Genomic DNA, 23,471 nt, shown 5'->3' on the forward strand with positions numbered 1-23,471 from the left:
TCTCATTTGATCTACACAGCAACCCTGAGAGGTAGTTTCTACTGCCAATCTCATTTTTCAGATGAAGAAACTGAGGCAAACACAGATTAAATAATTTGCCCAGTTACATGCTAATTTGAAGTTGGATTTGAACTCAGGTCTTCCTGATTTCAGACCCAACACCCTATCCACTGCACCATCTAGCTGCCCAAAAAGAACTGTCATTAACACAAAATCATTTCATTTTAATACCAAAAAATATTGACTCTAGAGTCAGAGGATCTGAGTTCAAATTCCACCTCCCATACTTATTACCTGTATAACCTTGATCTCCCACTGCAACCAGGGCCATCTCCAGTCATCCTGATCTACATCTAGCCATTGGACTCAAATGGCTCCAGAGAAGAAAGTGAGGCTGGTGACTTTGCATAGCCTTCCCTCACTTAAATCCAATTCACTTGCATGTCATGGTATCAACTTCCTGATATCACAGATCTCTTTGAGAACAAAAGACAAACAACAACATATGACCTTGGGCAAATTAATTACCCTCCCTTGTCTAATTTTCTTCATTTGTAAATGAGGGACATTGTTTCCAAGATGACTTCCTGTTCTGTAGCTATGATTCTATGGTTTCCCAAGACTGCTATTGGACCACAAGTTATATAAAACCATAATCTCTGAAGAATATAAAATTTGGGTGATGCAAAAAGCAATAGAGAGTTATGGTACAGTATACTACCATGAAATATGAGTTCAAAAAGTGGTATGAAAGATGTTTTTAAGAAAGAGATTCTTGTAAAAAGTAATAGATCATGGAAGAATAAGATAATCTGAATGCTACAGTTTTTGTCTGTTTCCCCTAGCATTTAATACATAGCAGTTGCTTAATAAATAATTGTGTATTAGACTTAAAGTCACAAAGTGTTAGCAAACACTGAGGAAGACCTTCAAGAAACTGAGTATATTCTCTTTGTAGGGTTTATGAGAGAATGTGGATAAAAATCACAAAGGTTGGGAAGGTATGTCAAAATTATAATGTGTACTGTTATATAAATACATGTTGATCAATTGATTGAATTAATGAAGAATCCAAGTTGGTTAGAAGACAAATGAACTGAAGCATAGAATTAAATGTGTCCATCATTATCTCTGTTCCTTTTTGAATTATTACCATTCATAGAGCAGGCCCTATGTTTGTCAAAATTTATATAACTCTTGTCCCAGAGACTCTCATGCTGTAAAGCGTATTTGGAGAAATGCTCTTACTTTCCTTAGCAGCAAGATCCCACCAAAAAGAATTGAAACAATCTTTGTATAGCTCCACCAGGTATAGTATCAACAGCTCTTCATTGAAAATGTTTCATTTACTCTGGTGCTTAAATATTTTAATGCATCTGAGATCTCATTGAGGTAAAAATTATCTCCATTGGTACAGTGTGCAGCCTCCCATCCATTCCATGTGATTGCTTTCAATATTTAAGTATTAGGGGAGAAAAAATAGATCCAGAAGGGACTTTAGAAGTGATGTATTCATATTGGTCCTTCAAAGACTATCTTCCCAATGCAGTAGAGGTTTTTCTTTATATCTTTATTTCATTTCATGGGTGAAGCTATACAGTTTTCTTTTGTCCCTCTCCCATTCCTTTTTACAAATAGTTCTAACCAACCCTTCTATTTCCCCACACACAAACACCCTGCTTGGAATTCACTCCCTCTTCATTTTTACCTCTTAAAATCCCTACCTTCCTTCAAAGCTCTGATTCTCTATCTTTCCTAGTCTCCTTACTTGTTAGAATTCTCTTCCTCTTAAATTTATTTTGAACATATTGCACATAACAGGTGCTTAATAAATGTTTAATGAGTTTAATTGACTGAATTGCAGTGTATCACTCAGGCTATTATGCTTTGCTATTGCTGGATGACCAGTCCAAATTCTCCTCTGACCATATGTTTCCTGGATATCTGCTTTGCCATTTCTTGTACTTCATTGGAAATATTCTGCAGCCTACTGCTATTCACCATTTGTCTTTCCATTAACCTTTTGTGACCCAAACTTCATTTTTTTTGGAGATTGCAGTGTTACAAAATTTAAAACCATAAAGTATAGCCAGGAAAGTATCTATGTTTGAAAAGATATTTATTCTTCATTGAACAAAATAACTTTGTTAGAAACAATGAAATCTGCAAAACTCCAACCAGATAAAATGTAAATGGGATGTATGTAACAAAATGCATAAAAATACAAAACAGCATAGATAATGTTAATTTTGATTTTCTAAGTTAATATATGGCTGCCCAATATCTATTGCAATTAGAGTTTGACTCTGATTTCCTGTTCAATTCTGGGGTTTGTCGGCATCTGGGTTTAATACTTTGTCCCACTGTGGTGTTCTCCTAGATACTGATTAACGTACTGATATCTATTTACAGGTCAATAATTATTTACATAGACAAATAAAATAAGTATTTCTTATCTAATTGGTTTTCCAGTATAGATTTTTAAAAATTTATTTTGAACAATAAGTGTTCTTATTGAAGAAGCACTGTAATGTTTTGAGGCTTAATTAAATCAGCCAACACCTTCTACCAATAGGATAATCTGAAAGACTTCATAATCTCTACTTGGACCCTGTATAGGATATTCACCACATCAGTGATATACCTTTTGCTTTATGCCTCATTTTACAATATCAGATAATCTGCGGTTTGCAGTCTCTGTGGTTGTAATCAATCAACAAGCAAGCAAGGAAACTTGGATGCTCTTAATAGATACATGACAGACTGATGAAGGAGCACTTCTTTTTGTAATTAATAAGCAGTAAATGTAGAAAGATCGTGTATTTTATTCATCTTCTTTCAACAGTGTGATGATAAAGATTTGGTCTGTTGCCTAAATATATTATTAACTCCAAAAGTTCTATTGAAAAAAATAAGGAAAATGAAATGGAAAACCTTAAATAAGCAGACATTTGCACCAAAGATCTCACAGATTCATTTGATCCCAAACATGCTTCTTCTGTCTGGCACCCTCTCTAATGCTTTTGACTGCATGAAAGTGGGTGAATAATAATAATAATAGCAATTATTATATATTTGGATAGGGTTTTAAGTTTCACAAAGTACTTTATATACATTATCTCATTTGAGTCCTGTAACGGTCTTGGGAGGTAAATGTTATTTTTTCCCACTATTTTATGGACAAAGAAACTCAGACTAAGAGAGATTAAGTGACTTGTTCAGAGCCAACACTAATTAGTGTTGGAGGCAAAATTCACACTCACGTATTCCTGACTTGAAGTCCAACCCTATCCACCACAACACCTAGCAGCCCTGTCCATGTGAACTTTACGTTATACGCTATTAAAGAGAGGAAGATATAGAGACTAGAATGGTAAGGGGCCAATAGTCTGGATTTGGTGGAGATAATGACCAATTTAGATTTTTACCTAAAACTGTCTTTTCTACATATCCCCCAACAGGTATGTAGGTACTAATTTAGTGTGCGGAACTTATGAATTTTCATTTTAGCTTTCAGGAAGTGACTATTTAAAGGCATGGGTATTTTCTGGCAGCTTTCTGAAGTTTTTCATTTCGAGGAAGGTGAATATTTAAGATACCTTATATTTTGGTGTAATTTCTCCCCAAAACACAAAGGCAGAATGAGCATGGTGGCAACTGTCTAGCTAGAGGTCTTATATTGTAAAGTCAGATCTAAATATGAATCCTGCCTTTACCACTTATTGCTTGTATGACTTTAAACATATTATTTAATCTGCTAATGGATCATAGTTTCTTCATGCACAAAGGAATTAAGCTAAGTGATCTGTAAGATCAGCTTTAAATCTATAATCTTACATAATAGGAACTTCATATGGGGTCAATGCCCTACTCATGAAGTCTCTGAGGGTGGGTATATCTGTGAATATGAGACATTGAAAAGAGCCCATCAGATTATGTTCAAGACAGAAATGTGAAGGCACTATAGATAATGCAAATGATATAAAGAGAACAGGGCAAAGGGGTAGATTGTGGGGGGTGGAGGGGGCAGGAGAGTATTTCTCTTCACATCTCCACTGTCACTTTTTCCTACTACTGTACTAGGGATGAGCTAGCTACATGAGAAGCAGTCAGGGATCCCTGTCAGCAACAAGGCACTGAAAGGAAAGGAAATTTTCTTCTTCCAAGTCAATGGTTCATGCCATGAAGGGAAGCCAAGTCATAGTTCTGAAATTCCTGAGTCATTTAGCTAAAGATATACCCTACAGAGTATGAATCAATCTTTTGGAATTTTGCTTTCTGCTTTCTGTATTCCAGTCCTCAATTACACAAAGGATTGTGTAATTACTAAACAATCTGAACTGTGCTTCTCCTAGAACTCCTTAGTTTGGAATAGCTGTGTGTCTTGGGTCTAAGTTAAGTTGTGGGCATATAGTTTTTCATTAGGTATTCCATCATATATTCTTTAAACTTTAATTAATTCTTTTGAGCTGATTACCCTGGACCTCACTGCCTAAAGACCAGGTATATTTAACCCCTCCTCTAGGATGCTCCAGTACCCTTAATGGGAATGGAGGAGGGAGGGGCATTGTCCATGCTTACTTCCAATGGCTCCAGCCCTCACCAATGGTGTTCCTCCAAGTTAAGGTATGGGTCCCCAGCATCTCAGTTCCATTTATCCATTAACAAATTAGCTCTTACAATGAAATATTTACTTCAAAACTAAAATCACAAATATTCAAACTTACTCTCCTAACTCATGGTAGTTATAATCACCCTCCTCCCCCAACACACACAGACACACAGAATCAGTGTAAGAATTTATTTTGTTTACCTATTTATGTTCATAAAATGGATTTTATTTGTCTTTTTCATCAATTAGGAGAAGAGGTAGAAGGAAGAAAAGGCAGATTTTCATAAGATTAAAATAAATCTTATTTAATTAATTTTTAGAAAGAAAAAAAATCTGATTAGTGGCCAGCAATACTATTAGCTGGCTAAACATAGGAAACTTCCATTATTTTCCTTGCAAAGCTAAAATTTTCCTTGCATTAACCAGAGTCTCAATATCCTGTTCAATTCAGAAATTCTCCTTCCTTGAAATTATTCTCTCTTATCACTACAGTGTGTACAGATTTTTAGACTTCAGCAGGTTTTCTTACCATTAGGACAATATCATTCTCTTGAATAAGATTCTAAAAAAGGATGATGAAAGATTCTCAGCACCAATCAAGCTTACTAAATTTGCAATCAAAAATTGCTGAATAATGCACTAGTTATCATGTGCCATTCACTTTTTTCTTATTCAAGTTATTATTTACTCATTTTTGACATTTTTTTTTTTTTGGCGAAGCAATAAGAGTTAAATGACTTGCTCAGGGTCACACAGCTAGTAAGTGTCAAGTGTCTGAGTGAGGATTTGAATTCCAGTCCTCTTTGCTTACTCCAGGGCTGGTGCTCCATCCACTGTGTCACCTAGATGCCCATTTTTCAAATGTTGAATTCTGAGTTCTCTCTCTCCCTGTGGCCCCTCTCCTACCATTGAGAAGATAAGAAATGTGATATCAATGATACATGTGAAATCATGCAGAACTTATTTCCATATTAATCATGTTTTGTTGTTTTTTTTTTTTAAGAAGAAAAACAAAGTGAAAAAATTATACTTCCATCTGTGCCCAGACTTTATCTGTTCTCTCTCTGGAGTTGGATAGCATTTTTCATCATAAACCCTTCAAAATTTCTTGGACCATAGTATTGCTCAGACTAGCTAAGTCATTCGCAGTTGATTATCATACAATATGAACATTGTTTTGTTTCCATTCACTTCTCTTTGCAACAGTTCATATTCCCAGATTTTTCTGAAAACAGTTGCCTTATCATTTCTTATAGCACAAATATATTCCATCACGTTGTTCAACCATTCCCCAATTGATGGGGAATTTAAAATTTATAGTTCTTTGACACCACCAAAAAGAGTCCCTATAATTATTTTTGTATAGATAGATCCTTTTCCTTTTACCTTGAGCTCTTTGGGATATAGTGATATTGGTGGGTGAAGCACAATTTTATAGCCCTTTGGGCATAGTTCCTAATTGTTCCTTAGAATGATTGAACTAGTTCACAACTCTACAAATACTGCATTAGTGTCTCAATTTTTCCCCTCCAGTATTTTTTTTCTTTTCTGTCAGGTTAGCCAATATAATAGATATGAGGTGGTACATCAGAGTTGTAATTTGTATTTATCTAATCAATAATGATTTAGAACATTTTTATATGACTATAGATAACTTTTATTTTTCTGTTGAAAATTGCTTATTTATTTGACAATCAATTAGGAAATGACTCAAATTTTTATAAATTTGACTCTTGTCTTTGTTCAGTCATTTTAGTCAAGTCTCACTCTTCATGACACCATTTGAGAGTTTCTTTGGTAAAGTTGTTGGAGGAGTTTCCCATTTTCTTTTCCAGTTGCTTTTATAGATGAAGAAACTAAGGCAAACAAGGTAAACCATTCTCCAACTGATGGGTGCCATTTCCAGGTTGGTTTGTTTTACCACTGCAAAAAGTATTTCTGTAAATATTTTATACATATAGGTGCTTTGTCTCTTCCTTCAATCTCTTTGGAGTATAAGCTTAGTCATAATAATATCATATCCAAGAATTATTCAAAGGAATAGTTCAATTTGCTTTCCAGAATGGCTAGGCCAATTCACAGCTCTACCAACTCTATTCACTTTCTAAAGTACACTCAGATCAGAATTAACTATTTTGATGCTAATGTGAAAATATCTTTTTTTAATGGTTTGAATATTGATTGAACTGTAGCAAATATTTAGGAAGATAATGAAAATATTGGTTTTAGTCATTGTAAGAAATGTGGGCACCATCATTTTTACTATACTAAGAGATAAGTAAATGTGACTGTCACCTCTCCCAAATAGTCTAAAAATTACTATTTTCTAAACTCAGTTCTTAATTTTCAAATCTAATTTAGTATTTCATAGTAATTTTTAGCATAAGGGGAATTGATCCACTTAAAGGTCACTAATAATTTAATATTTTATATTTAAAACTGCTTTTTACCTCACACTAAATAAGCCATTTTATGTCTACCATTAAAGAAACACCGTACGGCACTTATGTGTGAAACGGAATTAAGTCATTCTTCAGAGCCAATCTAAAGGTCAAATTTACTTTGAATATGGTTGAAAATGAATCGTTTCCAAATACTACAATTCATGGAGACCAAGCATCTCCTAATTAATTTGTCCATGGAATACTTAGGTATATATATATGATAGAAATCGATAAATGCAAGTCTGGATAAGCCTGGACATTTGAGATATCAATCCGGGATGGGGGGAGTTCAGAAACAATGGAGAACAAAATAAAGAAATTAAAGCTAATTTTGTACTTAAAAATGCCATATGTCAGAAATATGAAATTCAATCTTTAATATGATGCAATGAAAATTATGTCAGTCTAAAAAATAATAGGCTGCCATGAAATTTAAATTCTGACCCACACTAGCTCTGTGATTATAGCCAAATGACAACCTTTCAGTACTCCAATCAAATCTCTAAGAAATTTTAAGTTATAGAGTTTCAAGCTACTTATATCAACATGGGTTGTCTCCACTTGGTGAATTCCCTCATGTTGATGAAATCACACATTGAAATACCTATATCTAAATCTTAATTAAGATATAAATATTTCTCCAAAATCTGTCAATTTTATTTGAAAAGGACCTGATTTTGGGGATCCAGAATGCCTGAATTGTTGAGACTATATCTATGCTACTTTTGGTCTGGTTTGGTATAACATGTGTTTATATTCCATTCTTCTTGGATTGCACTGATCAGCCACAGTTGAACACATTATACCTTGACCCCAACATCATGGTGTTATTGGTCCTCTTCTAGCACTAAGGACAAACAAAAACAACATTCCAATCTTCTGGAATTGACAATACAGTGTTGAGGGTGAACTAACATATCTTATTGTAATATCATACACACATGCATCATACATGCATGCATGCATGCATACACATGTGTGTATATATGTGTATATGTATATATATACATATATATATATATATATATCCTCTTTTATGTAATCTTCATTTCTGAACAACCTCTCCCATTGCTCTATCCAGCCAGGAGTCCTTTATAATAATGAAGAAAAAAGGAAAGTGAAAAAATAGTAGGTCAGAAAATCTAAGCCAGGGATGGGGAACCTGAAGCCTCAAGGCCATATGTGGTTTTCTAGGTCCTTGGGTGCAGCCTTTTGATTGAGTCTAAGTTTTACAGAACAAATCCTTTTATTAAGGGGATTAAGTTTGGATTTAGTCAAAGGACTGCACTTGAGGATCTAGAGAGCCACATGCGTCTTCAAGGCCACAGATTCCCCACCCCTGATCTAAGAACATCAAAAGAAACTGAGCAGATGTGGTGTTCCTCACTCCTTGGCCCCACATCTATAAAGAGAATGAGATTTGTGCAAGATAGAGAAACATATATAGAAAAATAATTAGATATTGCACACACACATGATATGTTATATTTCAGAATGTCAGACTATACCAATTGTGTATCAAGACCTGAATCACTTCCAGTGAATTCCTGGAACCCAAAATTCACTTTTTTTAAGAGATAGTTTTAGTATGTGAAAGCTAAGACTGATGCCGTTTTATTAAATCAGAGAAGTTTGAATTGTTCGTCCATCAAGGCCATAAGTCTGACCTAAGATCCAAATAGAGGCTGAATGGCCACCTTATTTGATTTGGGACTCACAAATATCAACGTATAACCTGTGATTATATTTCTGTAAAAATGAGACACCTGGCAGGAATATAGGAGGGACAGAAAGCTTATGAAGTTGTGAACTTGTTTTATGGTTGACTGTTTTGTGGGATGATATGTGTACATTTTCATTTCCACATAGTAGCCAGTGAAGGTTATGTCTAACATTTATTAATAGCTAATCTGTTTAAAAATATTTTATTGCTACATTTTGTTTTTATGTTACCAATGTATATGCATGTGTTTGAAGTGCTTTTGGTCATATATAAATGTGTATATATGCATGTAAACACATGTGTATATATAGATGACTATTAGTCGCTTCTGTGTGGTAGACATTAATCTCTGAGGGAAATTTGATGCAAATGTGTGCATGTATGTATGTATATATATACATATATATTATATATATACACACACATATATATGTATATATACACACATACACAAATGTGTGTGTATGTATATGTATATGCACATACATGTGTGTATGTATATATATGTATGTATGTGTGTATATACATATATATGTGTATATATGTGTATATATATATATATATATATATATATATATATATGTAGTGTTTACAGCCTTTTAAAATTAAATAGTTTGACCTCAGTGTAGTAGTCGATCTTGATACTATCTTTGTCTTCTTACAACATCATGGAAAATATCACACTAAAAAACATGGGGAAAAGCACAGCCCTGCTTCACTCCATTGGTGATTCTGAAAGCATGAGGCATCTTTTTTCATCCAGAGCCTGTGTAACCATGCCGTCACCAAACTGGAATGCAATACTGAAGAAGTTCTCAGGACATCTAAATTTTGCCATGCTCTCTTTACAAGCCCTCACAATTGACAGCATCAAATGCCTCAATTAGGTTGACAAATATAGTATATAGACTTTTCTTCTCCTCCTGGCATTCCTCGTAGAGTTGTTAGGTAGTAAACAACATGTCAACCATTCCCCAGCCCTTTCTGAAGTCACACTGGCTCTAGGGCAAATGACTATCCTCCAGGTGAAGGATAAGCTGATTAAGGAAGACTGGCAAGAATCTTACCCATAATGGCTAAGAGAGACATCTCCCTGTGATTGTCACAAGACAGCCTGCTTCCTCTTCTTTTATAGAAATGGCAGAGGCGAAGAGGGTTACATGTGTTCAGAGATTAGTTTCTTGGGTGTGAGGGTGGCCAAGCCATTTCCAGGACAGCTTTCTGCATTTGGTGCCCATCCAACTCTCATCTGTGGCTCCAAGAAGAGGAAGCATGTATAGCAGTTACAACCCATAAAACCATTTAGGCAGATGGACTAAACCAGGTTGAGGGTAACCAATAGGCCTCAAACCCATCAGTGTGTGTGTGTGTGTGTGTGTGTGTGTGTGTGTGTGTGTGTGTGGTTCATTATAGAGTAGTGGACTTTTCTATATTTGGCTAGTAAAATGGAAATCTCTAGCTCTGAAGGTCCGTATCATAGAAGATCCCAGAAAAAAGAGTGCTGAGCAAGAGAGGAGGAATTGTCTAGAGTCAAAATACACACCCTGTCATCATGAAAGTTCAGGCTCAGTAAACTATATAAACATTCCAGACTGCCACAGAAATACAAATCAAAAAGAGGGGGAAAAAAGAAAGATAGGCAATATAGGACAGAGAGGATTCTATACCAACATTACTGTTACTTCCTGGAAAAGTATGGGCAATTTCATTAAAATTGGTGATGGTACTATTCACTCCATAACACTGTCTGTCATGAACAATATGTTGTACTTTCGAACTTACAGTTAGTTTCAGATATGTGTCAGTGATTGCTTAAAGTAGATCAAAAACATGCATCACAGACATTTTAACCACTAGCTAACAAACTGATTTCAAAGCTGATTGTCTGTAATTTGACATGTTTTCACCTCTGAGTCTTCTGAAACTAATCAACTGGCAGTGGTCACCATAAGAGCATTTCACTAATTATTTTCACTTTCCTGACAAGTTAATCAAATGCAAATTCATCCAAATGTTAGTATTTGTACTCATACTATGATGATTCTTCCAAGATTATAATGCTTACATTAGAAGAGTTTCATCAATTGATATTGTCAGGGTCCCTTAACAATCACCACACACATGACAAGACTCAACAAACACAGCCTTGTCTGATGCTACTTCTTATGTACAGCTTTGAGAATTCATGGCTATGAACTAAATTCAGTGTGACTTCCGCAGAAGATAAGGTGAAAGGGCTGACAGGGTAAGATTATATACAACAATAATTAGAAATGGATTTTAAACAAGCAAGAAGCAATTATCTGAGGCCAGTGCTACCAGAAACTATGAATCCCAGACAAAGTCAAAAATAAAGACTGAAAGATGAGAATAAGTTTCCTAAGAAAATGAGGAGGAAGCAGAATGGTCATCTCCTTGTGCCATCAGGCACAAGAGAAACAAGCAGTAGTCACAAGTAAGAAATCTGTTTCTACTTTTGATGAAAAGTGGTTGTTTACATGAAAGATTAAAACTCTATAACCTCTATAATTTTTTCCAACTCTAAAATTCAATGATGTTATTTATAATCAAATTGCTGACAGAGGTTTTTTCTGCTCAACATTAACTATGCTTTAAAGTATCACAAGAGGCTGAATTTGGAAGGGCCACCAGATGGACACTGAGTTCCTTCCTATGTTCTTCTGTAGGACTACACTTAAACCTTCTTACTTAGATAGCTATCTATCCCATTCTTTAAAAGTCTTCAGAAAAGATAATATATTTTTCTTTGGCTTTACCTGCTATTTCATTGCCTAATGCCTAATACAAATATCTCCAACTGACATTTAAGCTAGTCAGTGGAAATGGAAAATGATAGTTCATACCTTCCCATTCCCTCACCCTATGTAATAATAAAATTTTACCTAATGCATGTTATCTTTTCAATCAACTTTCTTCTCTATTTCTTCAAACCTGTTTCTCAACTGTTTTGATAACTTCACTTTTTTTTTATTTTGGACCATCTTTAAATCATATTATACCCACCCAAGTTTTGAAATCTAAATATAGATGATACACCTCTATATTCCTATGGGTCTCTCCAACATACCAATTTCCTCAAACCAATTTTGCAAGGTAGATATTGCTAGTATCCATTTTCCCCCTAGATATTAAGTTTAACAGATATTAAGGATCTGATCATAGATTCCATCTTCCACAATAGTTGGGGCTAAAGAAATTTCATTCATTGGGGAAAATTCACTAGTCTGTATTTCCCAATAGGCAGAAGTAACATCACCCAGTGCATTTGGCAAGAAAACTCTACAGTAAAAGATGTTAACAAAAATTTTGAAGTTCTGACGAAAGGTAGCACAGACAAAGGGGAGAGGCAAAATCAATAATAATAACAGCATTTATGTAGCATTTTAAGATTTTTAAAGTATGATTCATTTATTATCTCATTTAATCCTTGCAAAAACCCTGTGAGGTAGTGCTATTATCATCCTGATTTTATAAAAGAAGAAACTGAGGCAGACAGAAGTTAAATTAATTTCCCAGGATCACACAACTAATAATTGTCCAAGATAGGATTTAAACGAGGTCTTACTGGCTCCAAGTAAATAATTCATCCTCTGCTTGTACTGACAAAAAACACCAGAAAGATAGTTGGGCAGAGAGAAAAATAAATGCTTTGAATCTAACCATAGAATCCTGACCTTTAATATCTCGTCTTGACTATGGATAAGGGGTGTAGCAACAGGCTTCAATGTTCTTATGCTGGTAATTAGCAATTTCTACTTTGCCTTACCTAAACTACAGGGAAAGTTGAGTATACAGAACTTCTTTGGATTCCAAATGAAGCATTGACTAGTGATCCCTTGCACATATGGGACATCACTATCATTTATAGATGGGTACAAGAAACATTTGCTGCTCAATTCAATAACTCAGTCATTCAATAGTGTTTAAATGATGCCTTATATTTTGAAATTCATGTGTTATTTGGAATGGCCTGGCCCTAAGATGAACTATTCCAGGACTAAATTATAGCTTGAGTAGATGATGATCCAAATGCTTCCCTCACCTGAGTGTTCCTAAGAGGCATGATATATATATATATATTTGTTTTAAAAGTGAGAAAAACTCAGAGAAACTAGATGTGATTCCTCATAGATTCAGGAGCAGGTTAAATAAATTGCCCACAGCCACATCCATGGTAAGTGGTAGAATGAGGAGTTGAATATAGTCATTTTGAAACCAAATCTAAGGCTCATTCCTCTACATCAAGTTGGCTTACTCTACTGCTCTTTTTATCTGGTGTCATGAAAATTTGTTGTGTATTCTGATCCTTGATACTTCCAGTTAGCATAATGAGAAGAATTCAGAGTCAGAAAACCTGGGTTCAAAGTTTGATTCTACCACGTACTGCCTGTGAGATTTTGATCAAGTTCTCTAGACCTTACAGTACTCATCTGCAAAATTAAGGGACTGGATTAGATGACTGTCAAGGTTCTTTCCAGCTTTAAATCTTAGGAGCCATATTCATTTGTGGACTTTATTTTCTTCCCTAGTTTAATTCATAGTTGTGATTCCCCTCTGCCCCCATTTCTTGACTACTCTCATAAGGTAGCTGGTGACTCAGTTTATGAGCACTGGACCTGGAGTTAAGAAGTCCTGAGTTCAAATCTGGCCTCAGTCACTCACTAGCTGTGTAACCCTGGGCAAGTCTGTTAACCTCTGTTTTCCTCAGTTTCATTAAACGTAAACAATAGTTGGGGACAGTAATAGCACCTACCTTCCAAGGTCATTATGAGGATCAACTGCAATAGAATTAGTAAAACGCACTTAGCATGGTCCCTGGAACATAGTAATCACTATATAAATATTTATTCATTTTTTCCTCCCCCAATTTGTCCAAATCGTTTTGAATTTTCATGCTACTCTTCAGGGTATTGGTTATATGAGCAAAACTGATATATTAGCAAATTTAACAGGTATTATATTGTACTCTTTTGCCATCGAAGTTGTTAATGGAATTTTACAGTTATACTTGCTACATTTGATCTTGGGAATGTAAATTTCAGTAATATATTCATTTATCCTTTCATTCATTTATACACACATATATGTATATATTTATGAGAGAGAGTAAGGTAGGAGAGAAGTAGGAGAGAATGGGAAAGGAGAGGCAGATGAGACAAAAGGAAATAGGGAGAGAGGAGGAGAGAGAGAGAAAGAATAAGGAAAGAGAAGGTTGAATGAAGCGACTGGGAAAGAGAGAGAAGAAAGAAAAAGAATGAAATGAGAGAGGGAAGGATGGAGAAAGAAAAAACACTTTTACCAAGAATGAAATTTTTAAAAAAAATCACCCTAAATATAGGTCTATTTTTAACATGTTCCACTCCACCCAGTCCCCTACCATATACCTAGATTATGTTGTCGAACCTTACATATATTTTAGAGTTTCTAGGTTTGTTTATTTCAGAATTTATAATCTGTGTATCTAACAGCAAAATAAATAAATGAAAGTAAAATCTTCTACTCTTTCTGAAGTTCCCACTAAAATTAACAAGTGTCATTTTTAGGAGGGTGCATTTCTTTCTATGAGACCTACATATTTAGAAATTTAAAAACCATTCCATATAATTCAACAAACACTTATTAAACACCTCAGATACTAGAGTAAAAGGACAAAAACAAATATAATCCCTTTTCTAAAGCATCTAAAGTCACCATTATTAGAATCACTTTTATATAATACTTTAAAGTTTGCCAAGAACTTTGTATATCTATATATATTATCACATTTCATCCTCACAACAGTATCTGTTATTTTTACTTAATAGATGAGTAAACTAAGGTTGGTTGGTTTGCCCAGAGTCATATAGCTAGTGTTTAAGATAGGATTTGAACATATACGTTTCTTTTTCCAAAATCAGAATTATATTCTAATATGCTAGAATAGGAGTAAATTGAGCCATCCTTAATAAAAGTGGTAGCCAGTGCTATGGATGGGGTGAATTTGGGGCATGAATGACAGTTTATGCAAATACGATAAATTAATAAATGGGAAGGTAGAGTTGTGCAGCAGCAAGCACCATGGCCTGTTAGCACATGTTCTTAGATCTACTTTTCTAAAAGCAAAGCAACTTTTGAGGGGTCAACAATCTTCTTTAATCACATATGCCAACAGAGAAAATATAAGCAGAGAAATGAAGACCAACAGACAGGGCTTCTAACTGTCTGACTACAAGCAATACATACATCACATATCGACAGACAGATCCAACTCTCTGACCGTTACATACATACATAGTTACTAGAGAGAAAAGCACCAACATCTGGGTTTTAAAGCCGGGGGGGGGGGGGCAGGGTCTTACTGGCTACCCAGAGTCTCATCTGGCACACAAACTTTTTTCTAAAAAGTAAGCCCCCAAGCAAAACCTTACCTCAGACTATATATATACTTTTCAGAGCCTGAGAGCATTACAACCCTCATGACCCAGGGCTTCAATAGAAATTAACAAAAGGACCTTCCTACAAAACAAACTTTCCCTAATCAAGCTCCCCTTAATGGGCTCTACCTGAGTCCTATTAATGAGCAGGAAAGTTCTTTAACTCTCATTACAAGTTGGTAGTCCAGTTTGGATGGAATGAAGGATGAATAGAAAAGAGTAACATGAATGAAGTTTGGAAATAAAGCCTGCATCCTGATTATAGAGAGTTTTAAATGCTAGAAATGGTGTTGTATCATATCTTAGAAGCAGTAAGGGAGCCACTGAAGTTTTTGAGCAGCTGAGATGTTAAGAACATTATTATGGGAAACTTTGTAATGGATAAATTGAAAAAGTTTAAGATTCGGGGAAGAGAGACCAATTAGGAAGCAATCAAAATAGTCCAAATGGAAGGTTATAAGTTCTTGGACCAGCATTCTGTACACATTAATGTATAAAATTGAACATCAGGGTGATAAACTCAGAGAGACTTATTCAATATGGAAAGTGAAGTTGAGGGAAGAGCAAAAGATGTTGCTGAGATTATTAACTTGTGTAACTGGAAGGATGAAGGTGCCCTTAGAAATTGGGAGACATAGAAAAGGGAAATATTTAGTGGGGAAAATGAGTTTTTGTTTGGATATTGTGAGTTTGGGGATGTCAATGGAATATCCAGGTGAAGATGTCCAATAGGTCATCTCTATTTTGGAGTATAAGATGAAGATTAGGGCTGTTATGATATTTATGGCATTTTGATGTTATAAAATAGTTTAGTTTCTTATTATATTGAGTTTTTATAGTATTTCTATAATAATACAGTCAATGACTTAGAGGTGAAAGGGACTTATAAGCCATTGAATTCAAACCATTCACTTCACATATAGGGAAAGTGAAGTTGAAAAAAGTCAATTGATTTGTACATGGGGGTTTGGAAACATTACGCTAAAGTTAATATAAGTAGTAAAATGTGAAATGCCGCAGAGGTATAAGCTTTTTTATCTACCTGCTTTTTTAAGCAGAGATTGCTGATTTCTAAACATTTTCTACTTAACCTAACATCACAATTTGTGATTCTTTTGTTTAAATCATGAAAAAAATATCTTTTTCAAGAGCACCCTCTTCATTTCATTTGCTCTTTTTCAATATAATATAAGCTTATTGAAAGCTTTATATCCCTAGCTCCTAGCTTAATATGGGGTACGTAATGGTTACTTAATAAATATCTTTGAATGAATGGTTGGAAATCATGTATATAGAGGTAATTGAACCCAGTATATATAATAGTATAAATTAGATTTCTTAAAGAGAGAATAATGTACAGATAAAAGACCCCAAACAGGGCCATGGGGATCACTCATATTTAGGATAAGGACTTGCATAATCAAGCATTGGAGATTGGAAATTTTTAATTGAACTAGTGGAAGGAGGAGGAGAAGAAATCAATCTCTCAAATACCTAGAAAGGAGAGATTATATAGGAAAGAAATGGAGAGAATTTTAGTATCAGCAGAGAACACAAAGAGCATATGAACTAATTAAAAGTTATTAGAGTTAGCAGTTATGAAATCATTAGTTATCTTTGAGAGTACAGTTTCGGTCAATTAATGAGATTAGAAGTCAATCTGCATTTTTTCCTAAAAAAAAAAAAAAATCCATTCATCTAAACCTAGAAGAATCCTTAGAAGTCAACCTTCCCACATTATAAATGAGGAAATGAGGTATAAAGGTGAATAAGTGACTTATCTAAGCTGTCAGAGATAGTACTAGAACTTCAAAGACTGTAGGCAAAGTCAAGATGCAGAGTAAGGGCAGGGATGTACCTAAGCTTTTTCAAATTTCCCTCTAAATAACATTAAAATAACATTTCAAAATGAATTGTGGAACAGTAGAACCAAAGAAAGAATGAGGTGAAAAAATTTTCCAACTTAGAAGATTGCACAAATGGTTTGTTTTACTACGGTAAGAGTGAAATGCAATCCACCACAATCGTGGCAGTGCAGGCCATGATCTCACAAGCCAGCAGGAGGTCTTGGGGGAGACTGATTTGATGGAGGTTTATGGATTTCTCAGCCCATAGGCTGTAAGTGTGTCAGAAAACTGGTCAAAAGGAGGTTACAGAGGACCATTTTCTAGCATTGGTGCAGGACTCTATATCATTTCCCATATTGGTACTGGGTCGAGTCCCAGGGCAAGGAGGAACGCAAGTAGGAGTGGGGGCTACTGTCAAAGTTTTGAGGTAGGGTGATTAGATGGATATAGGAACATGAGGCAGTGTTGGTGATAGGGATGATGGTGGATGAGATAATAGAGTATACTATATTTGTTTTGAAAAACAGGAAGGAGGAATTGGTGCTAAGGATAGTTCCTTTATCAGTATCTTCCAATGGAAACAGAGAAATGTGTTTACTTTAAGTTTGACAGAAGTATTTAAATTTACTAAAGAGATTCTTAAGCCTGTTTCTTGTCACTCCTCAAAAGACACTTATGTGCCAATGACAACTCTTCCTGCTAAGTGCTACTGTCTCATAGTCATTAACACTTCTGAAGTGTTTTAAAAGATGCAAAGACCTTTAGAGAAAACAAGGAGATGAGGTTCCCTGGTGATATGATCCTCATTTTATCTCACTTATAAGTAAAATCTATAAAAAATGACAACCTTTTTGGTGTGGTTTTCAGGTCTATAGGGGGTGGATATGAGTACACTCATTTAGGAGAAGTAGGATAACATAATTATCAAGTATATAATGTTTTTAAAACAAAATATAAGAGTCTATATTTTAATATCTGATTCAATTTCAATTCAAGTCAGCAAACATTTATTAAAAATGCCTACTGTACAGAGAGTAGTATGTTGGATGCTAAAGGGGGTAGAAAACCAATGCATCATCATCCTTGCCCTCAGAGAGTTATTAATGTTTGATGCTGATAAAATTGCAATAAGAGTTAACAGACCAATTGAGTAGGAAAGAATCAAAAATGTGTGGTTTAATTTGGGTAAATTCAATTCAAGAAAGTCTATTCTCAATAAGTCAACAAATATTTATATATATATTTTTTGCTATATCATTGGACAACAAAGACAAAACACACAGTGGACCTTGATAAAAGCTCATAATAATAGATAGTATTTATATAGACCTTACAAATATTACCAAGTTTTATCCTTACAATAATGCTGAGAGAAAAGTGGTATTATCCTGCCCATTTTACATACAGAAACTAAGAGACTGGTTTAGGGTCACACAGCTAGTAAGTATCTGATATTAAATTTGAACTCAGATCTTCTGACTCCAGGTTCAGTGTTCCTTCTTCTACCTACCTAGCTACCTAGTCTTCAAAGAGCTAACATTCTCTTGGAGGTATAATCTCTACACAACAGAGGAAATAGAAGGTAATCTGAGAAGGGAGCAAACACCAATTGACCAATAAGTAAAGGCTTTGAGTAGTAGGTTTCATCTCAGCTGAGAAGTTAGAGACTTAGATATTCTAAGAGGTGAAGGTAGAGAGGCAGTACAAATGCCATCATGACAGGCAAATGCTTACCTTTATCAATCCACTAGTAGACCTGAAGCTACTCCTTTATGGTTATTTCCCTCCTACTTAGTATGTATCTTTTATGTACCTATTTACATGTGATCTCCTTTATTAAAATGTGAACTCTTTTGTGTTTTTGCCTTTCATTCATCCCTAACACTTATTTCAGTGTTTGGCACATGTTGTTCAGTTGTTTTTGGTCAGGTATAACTCTGTGTGACACTATGTGAGGTTTTCTTAGCAAAGATACTGGAATGGTGAGGAATTGAAGACAATTATTTTTTCCTCCATTGGCAGATTTCCACATTCCTGGAAGGACATTGATAGGCTACAAAATATCCAAGGGTAAGTACCCAGGATGGTGAAGAATATCAACTTCCTGCCATAAGAAGAATGGTTGAATGAATTAGGATTATGTGGCTTGGAGGAGTGAAGAGCTAATGGACATAAAATGCTTTTAAATGCTTTGATGGAGAGGCAGAGCTAAGATGGCAGAGAGAAGCCTGAAAGTTGCCTGAATTCTCCTCAGTTTCCCTCAGAAACACATTAAATCAAGCCTGTAAATGGATTCTGGAGTGGCAGAAGCCACAAAAAGATGGAGTGAAATAATTTTCCAGCTTATGATAATTTAGAAGGACTTCAGGAAAGATCTGTCTCATTTGGCTAAAAGGGGAGTACAACCCAGCACAGATGGTGTCCATGTAAGCCAACTAGAGGTTCTTAGCCACAGCACCGATCAGCAGCCAAAGTTCCTTGGTCAGGCCTCCGCTGACTAGTGGCACAGCAGCCCAGGTGTCAGGCCTTCAGACCCAGTGCAGAAGGCAAATTGCCAACCCTGCAACCTTGACACAAAAGCACAAATAGGTCAGGCCATCCCAGTGCAGTGGACAAGGACCAAGCACCTGAGGACAAGTCATGGAAAGTGAAAATAGATCTAAAAAGAGATAAGGAAGAAAACTACATCTTGCTAAAATGTATCATTGACAATGACTAAATGTATATCTACCAAGTGGTATAATATCCAAATTTTTAGAGAAGTTAAGTGAGTTACAGGAAGAAATAAACAGGAAGACTACACTAGTAAGGGGCCTCAACCTCCACCTCTCAGTACTAGATAAATGAAACCACAAAATTAATGAGAAAGAAGTTAAAGAGGTGAAAAGAATTTTAGAAAAGTTATATCTAATAGACCTCTGAAGAAAACTGAGTGGAGGCAGACAGGAGAATACCTTTTTCTCAGTGATACATGGCACCAAACAAAAACTGACCATGTATTAGAGCATAAAGACCTCACAAACAAATGCAGAAAAGCAGAAATAGTAAATGCATCCTTTTCAGATTGTGATATAATGAAAATAACATCTAATAAAGGGCCATTGAAAGACAGACTAAAAATAAATTGGAAACTAAATAATCTAATTCTAAAGAATGAATTGGTCAAACAACAAATCATAGAAACAATCAATAATTTCATCAAAGAGAATGACAATAATGAGACAACACACCAAAACTTATGGAATGATGGGATGCAGCCATAACTGTTCTTAGAGGAAATTTTATATCTCTAAATGCTTACATGAATAAAATAGAGAAAGATAAAGTCAAAGAATTAGGCATGCAACTAAAAAACTAAAAAAAGAACAATTAAAAACCCCCAATTAAATTAAAATCCCCCAATTAGAAATCCTAATTAAACACCAAATTACAAATTCTGAAAAACAAAGGTGAGATTAATCAAACTGAAAGTAGGAAAACTATTGAACTAATAAAAACAACTAAGAACTGATGTTATGAAAAGAACAATAAAATAGATAAACCTTTGTTTAATTTAATTATAAAAAAGAAAGAAAACCAAATTATGAGCATCAAAAATGAAAAGGGTGAATTCCCTACTAGTGAAGAGGAAAGTGAAGCAATAAGTAGGAGCTATTTTGCCCAACTGCTAATAAATCTGACAATCTTAGTGAAATGGATGAGTATATACAAAAATATATATTGCCCAGATTAACAGAAGAAGAAATAGGATATGCATATAACCCCATTTTAGAAAAAGAAAACAAACAAGTCATCAAAACACTCCCTAAAGAAAAATGTCCAGGGCTAGATGAACATACAAGTGACTTCTATCAAATATTTAAAGACAAATTAATTCCAATGCTATATAAACTATTTAGAAAAAATAAGCAAAGAGTCCTATCAAATTCATTTTATGATGCAAATATGTTGCTCAAATGTAAAAGAGGAAGAGCCAAAACAGAGAAAGAAAATTAAAGATCAATTTCCCTAATGTCTATTGATTCAAAAATTATAAATAGAATATTAGCAGTGATTTCAACAATTTATCATGAGGATAGCACTCTGACCAGCTGGGATTTATATCAGAAATGCACAGCTGGTTCAATATCAGGAAAACTATCAGCATAATTGACTATATCAATAACAAAACTAATAGAAATCATATGATTAGATATAGATTCAGAAAAAAGACTGACAAAATACAACACCCATTTCTATTAAAAATACTAGAAAACACAGGAATAAATGGAATCTTCCTTAAAATGGTATGTAGCATCCATTTAATTCCATCAGTAAGCATTTCATGTAATGGGAATAAGCTAAAAGTATTCTCAATAAGATTTGGAGTGAAAGAATGTCCATTATCTCCACTATTATTCAAGACTGCACAAGAAATGTTAGCTTTAAAAATAAGAGAAGAAAAAGAAATTTAAGAAATTAGAATAGGTAATGAGCAAACAAAATTATCACTCTTTGCAAATGAATGATGGTATACTTGAAGAATCTTAGAGAATCAACTAAAAAACTCTTTGAAAATATTAACAACTTTAGCAAAGTTGCAAAATATAAAATAAATCCACATAAATCATCAGCTTTTCTAAATATTGTCAACAAAGCCCAGCAGCAAGACATAGAAAGAGAAATTCCATTTAAACTCACTGTAGACAATATGAAATATTTGAGAGTCTACCTGCCAAAGTAAACCCAGGAACTATATGAACACAGTTACAAAACACTTTTTACACGAAGTCAGATCTAAATGATTGAAAAAATGACAATTGCTCATGGGTAAGCTGAGCTCATATAAAAAAAATGACAGTTCTACCTAAACTAATTTACTTATTCAGTGCCATACCAATCAAACTACCAAAAATATTTTGAATATTGAAAATTATTTTTACATGTCATTGGAAAAAGCTACATTAATATTAAGGGCAATGTGTATATATATAGTATATATATAAATATTTGATGGGTTATTACATGGAAGAAAGATTAGAACATTAACTTTTTCTACAGAGCAAAATGAGGATTGATGTGTGGAAGTTGCAAAGAGGCAAATTTGAACTAGACGTCAGGGAAAAGTTCTAACAGTTGGTTATTCAAACATGGAATAAACTGCCTCAGGTGGTACTAGATTGTCTATCATGGAGATTTTCAAATATAGGCTACATATATACCTTTTAATGTTCTTATCAAAAAGATTCTTGCTCAAGTGTGAATTAGACAAGCTATCCTTTGGCACATTTGTGAATACTAATTCTCTATGATTCTATCATATTTCTCTATTGTACTTGTTTGTCCATTTTCCTTTTTGTACATCCCAGATCAAATCCTAATGTTTTGAAAAGAAAATAAAAACAAAATATTTTTCTTTTTTTTCCTGCACTAATGATCAATGCCTTAAAAGGATGACCTTGGTTTCTCAAAGTCTATGCCAGTTGATCATGAGTTCTGGATGACAATATGAAGCTAGAAATACATTGAGTAGTACTAATGATCGACTTCATGTCTTCTGTCAGAACACAAGCCTAGCTAAACATGGAGAGGTTTATTACCAGGTTAACTGGAATTCCTAAAGATCATCTACTAAGATGTAGAGGGTTTGAAATCTATGCCAGCGGAGGCAAGGATGATGCCAGTGAATTCATTAAGTTTAAAAGTATAATATTCTTTCTACTGTCAAAAAAATAACTGTGGTTTCCACCAAAGTCTGCTTAGAAGTATCAGGAACATGGGTCCTATGGGTTCTACTTTGTCTTTAGCAGATCAGACAAAAGATTAAAGGTAGAAATGTACTGTTTGCCACTTATTAGGGTAAGCATATTTTTTTTCCATCTCCCACCCCAATTACTTTCCTATTTATTTTTATCTCCCTCCTATCTCAAAACGAAGGCTACAGCAGCAAGGATGTTAATGAGGGGCAACTCAAAATGAGAAGAACTAAAGACAATTAAACCATACAATTGAGATAACTCCTGCCATAGGGCTTCTTATTGATTTCCTGCTGTCACAGAAACTAGCAGCCTGGTTTTTCAAGTATGATCAACCTAGAGTTGGACACACATGAAACGCATTAGGGAGAGAGTAAGTAGGTTGGAATGACAAGTATGACGTCAGAAATGAGTGCAGATCCTGACAATATGAACAGTAAACTCTTGTGTAAATTCATTGATCTATAGTTTATTGGTAAATTGAGGATAATAACACTTTCAGGCTGGTGTGGTGGGTACAGCACCATCTGTGGAGTCAACAAGATTTTGGTTCAGTATGACATATATGTGCTGTATCACTTTAGGCAAGCCACGTCAATACCCCCAGCAAATTTCTATGACTATTCACTAATCTCCCTCATCCTCCTTGGTAGAGGGAGTTTCCTTACTGGGAACT

The sequence above is a fragment of the Notamacropus eugenii genome, chromosome 5 (genome assembly GCF_028372415.1).
Source record: "Notamacropus eugenii isolate mMacEug1 chromosome 5, mMacEug1.pri_v2, whole genome shotgun sequence".
NCBI lineage: Eukaryota > Metazoa > Chordata > Mammalia > Diprotodontia > Macropodidae > Notamacropus > Notamacropus eugenii.